The following is a 3996-nucleotide window of genomic DNA, read 5'->3' as shown; positions in this document are numbered from 1 at the left end:
GGAGAGCAGCCGCAAACTGCAACAACTCGTCAATGTCCCCAGGCATTTCATAGCACACTTTTCCTCATAACACTCTGAGTCTCTTGTGGAAATGGAAGAGATGTGTGCAGCACAAGCGTGCAGATTTCAAAGTGTCGGGCACTCTCTGGACACAGATTTCGCCATTTTTCTGCAGCACAAAAGTTGGCGTTTCATCCCTGAAACAAATGTTTTGACCACTGGCAGTGTCTTCCCTTCATAAAAGTCCGGAGAGGGCAGTATTACGCGAGGCTGGTACAGTCGACGAGCCATCGAAACTCCGAGGCGACATACGAACAGCGGATTATCTCACAAGAAGGATTTCGTTGAAGGTCAGAGTACATGCTTTTATTTTCATGCATACACGTAAACATTGTTTTGCTGCGCAGCGAATACGAATTGGTGCAGAACAGTGTGTCTGGGTCCGGCTGATATTCGCTGGAGTACAGATGCGCCACAGGCTAGATCTACAGAGTTACAGAACGGTCTGAGCTGAGCTAAGACAAACACTGTACATTAGTAAGACGTGGAACTTGCGAAGAAAATGCGAAAAAGTGTTTGTGGGTTATCGTCCCTAGTCACATGCTGGCGGCGAAAACAAAATGGCGGATCGCGTAGGTACCGATCGTGTGCGAGGTGGTGGTAAATTGTGCTCGGCTTTTTGTTGCAAGAACGCCCGTTACAAACAGAGCTGCTTCGGGAAAACTTTCCACAAGTTCCCTACAGAAGAAAAAAGGTGGGTTGTGCAGTGATTATTTCATCAGGTTTACCTTCTTCAGAATGAGAATGCAATGGCTCGAGTCAACTCACTCAGTTGACTACAGCGTCAGCGAGTACTTACGAATGTGAGTGTGAGTCAGCAGTCAGTACAAAACAACAGTTTACACTTGATGACAAACCCGTGGGCATTATTTGTCGAATCCTTTATCAAACCTTGCTTACGGGAAAACTACAGTACAAAGGTACATCACTCATCCGTTTTGCGTTCAGGCAGAGCGTTAGATTTAGACTGAAGATCTGATTTAGCTTTTTTTGTCTTTCCTTTTTGCTTAGTTTAACAATAACATTGTTGTTTTTATTGTCAAACTAGGTGCAGAATATGGATGCAATTCACAAGGCGAGAGGACTTTGAAAAGCTGCAGCCAGCTGATGTTCAGTCTCAAGCTTTGTACTGATCACTTTGAGGCCAACCAGTAAAACAATCCTGCAGAGAGGATCACTTGTGTGGAATGCTGTCCCGACATTGTTTGCAGTGCCCAATCCACCACCGAAGGTTATTTATTTATTGGTTTTAGGTTTTTGCAAACCAAAGAAGCACACTATTAAATGCAGGTTGAGTAATGACAAGTTTGAGGCTGATGTAAGAATTGAAAACAACAGCATTGTTCCCATCAAATAATGCCTGTTTGCATTTAGCGCAAAAAAATGATAAGGCCAACAAAAAAAAGTTACTTATTTTGGATCGACGTCTTGATTATGATGATATGATGAACTTATTTTGCAAAAAAACAGCCCCAAATGGCAAAAAAGGTATAGGGTCGGCGTCAACAACAAAAAAGTTGTATGTTTCTGGTCACCTGACCCTACCTATGTTTTCCCGACGACCCTAGACTTTTTTTTTTTGCATTTTCAAAAATAAAAGGGGTATTCGAAAATTGTTTTCCTGTTTTTCAACAAAATAGTTAAAAAGATGGTTTAAAAAAAAAGTTTAGAAAAAAAATCTCCACCTTTAGTCATGTTAGGTCACAAAAAAGTCTGTTTAAGGTAACATAGGCCCCCCAAAAATAGCGTCGGTAGGTCGGCTTTTTAGTTTTGTATTTTAGCCATCTGAATATTTTAATTTTATTTTTTAATGCCCCCAAAAAGTCTAGGGCCGGTGGGAAAAAAATAGGGTCGGTCCGGATACCGTAAACAGATTATTTTTTGTTTTGCCTTACCAGAAACATACACTTTTTTGTGTGGCCTAAGACCAATGCCATAAAATTGGGAGAATTGTTTCATTGTGACTGGGTGTTGGTTGTGAGTTTGTCAGTGAAAGAGCTGTGCAATTTGCAGGTTGCTAGTGGGAGGAAGCCACCATCGCAAAGGGTAGCTACAAATGAAGCCAGCACCGACCTGTCGCCTGATGCACAAATTGTTCAACCAGGTAAGAGATTTTTAACCATGAAGAACACCCTGACATCAAAAAAAGTTTAAACCCATCCATTACATAGTTGATAATTGCTGTATAGGGTGACGGGCGCTGTGGCGGGGTGGTAAGACGTCGGTCTATTAACTCGGAAGGTCGAGGGTTCGAATCCCGGTCGCGGCCGCCTGGTGGGTTAAGTGTGGAGATGTTTCCGATCTCCCAGGTCAACTTATGTGCAGACCTGCTAGTGACTTATCCCCCTTCATGTGTACACGCAAGCACAAGACCAAGTACGCACGAAAAAGATCCTGATCCTGTAATCCATGTCAGAGTTCGGTGGGTTTTAGAAACACAAAAATACCCCGCATGCTTCCCCCGAAAGCGGCGTATGGCTGCCTAAATGGCGGGGTAAAAACGGTCATACACATAAAATTCCACTTGTGCAAATAAATGAGTGCACGTGGGAGTTTCAGCCCACGAACGCAGAAGAAGAAGCTGTATAGGGCGGATGCATGGATGGATGAAATTGTACCTGTAGTTCCCACACGTAAAGATGGGAAACATATCCTGTTAGAGGCATGGTGTAACAAGAAACAATTAAGTGGCTCTATTCCCATCTCCCTCCCCCCCCCTTTCCCCGTCGCGATATAAGCTTCGTGGTTGAAAACGACGTTAAACACCAAATAAAGAAAGAAAGAAAGAGGCATGGTGTGTGAGGAGTTTTACCTGGTACTGTTGTCCTAATCAATCAATCAATCAATCAATATAAAGCTTAGTATTCCGTGGGTACAGTTCTAATGGCCTCACCCATTCAGTACCAAACAAGGTCAATTCCATCATTGTTCCACATCGTATCCATAATTGCTAATACACTTCATTTCTGGCCTGCCTTCCTACGCTATTGTTTATTTTCATTTTGTGATTGAATTACACGTGTTTTAATTTCTTCCAGGTTGTAACTTGTTATGGTTATGTTATTTTATGTGTGTTTTGTGTGTGTGTTTTTTTTTTAAGATGACATTCAGGCGATCCTGGAGGACATAGGATGTAAAGCATCAAAGTCGTCATCCTCCCCATCCCCTCGTGAAGCGGAACTTCGGCAGAAGGTCAACAAACTGAGGAGCAAGGTTTTCCGATTAGAAAAGAAAACGATGGAACCCCGTGTAAAACGAGCGAGTAAATTAGCCAAGCCTCCCAAGAAAGACTTTGTAATAGAACAGTTGTCTCATATATTATCAGGCGAGGCGAGCTATTTTGCCATTTATGCCTGTTACATATTTACCGGTTATCTGCTGCTGTGTCCAATCCTGGCAGAGACGGAACGCATGTTACCAAGGAGCCGAAGGAGAGTCGATGAGATGAGAGAATGTGATTAACAATTGCCAACTCTCTCCGTACAAAGAGGGTCCAAAATTGTATCAAAATATAGATCGTAGGGAATTCAAAATAAAAAAAGACAATAGACAAAACATGTACTTCGGCTCATAGAGCCTTCTTTAATTTTTAACTCAAAAGTCCATGCTCCGAGAGTCCTTTTTTTAATTTTGAATTGCCTACCATCTATATTTTTATACATTTTCAAAAAGATTCAACAGTCACCTTCCGTTATTCTTGAACTTGGCTATCCCAGCCTTACCTCAACATTCAATATTTCTGTGATATTTTTGACGTAAAATCAATTTTTACTGTAAAACTCTTCGGCAAGAGGATTGGTCCAAGCAAACAAATAATAAACTTGTAAGATTTTTCCTGATATTTCCGATCAATTGCCTATGGTTTTATTTAGCTAAAAGATTCAAACGTCACACCTATGACTCATGGCTATTTTTAAGGGGAGAGTAGCATCCCTG

General features: G+C 41.7%; 1 long non-coding RNA gene across 1 annotated transcript; it reads left to right on the top strand.

The window, feature by feature from the left end:
- The first annotated feature begins 544 nt into the window (after positions 1–544).
- Positions 545–3780, top strand: LOC138947308 (uncharacterized). The gene is made up of 3 exons (XR_011449612.1): positions 545–1291; positions 2074–2164; positions 3161–3780. It is a non-coding gene; the product is annotated as an uncharacterized lncRNA (long non-coding RNA).
- The last annotated feature ends 216 nt before the right edge of the window (positions 3781–3996 follow it).

The sequence above is a fragment of the Littorina saxatilis genome, linkage group LG14 (genome assembly GCF_037325665.1).
Source record: "Littorina saxatilis isolate snail1 linkage group LG14, US_GU_Lsax_2.0, whole genome shotgun sequence".
NCBI lineage: Eukaryota > Metazoa > Mollusca > Gastropoda > Littorinimorpha > Littorinidae > Littorina > Littorina saxatilis.
The sequence above is the reverse complement of the archived record's forward strand: the minus strand, read 5'-3'. Positions and strand labels throughout refer to the sequence as shown.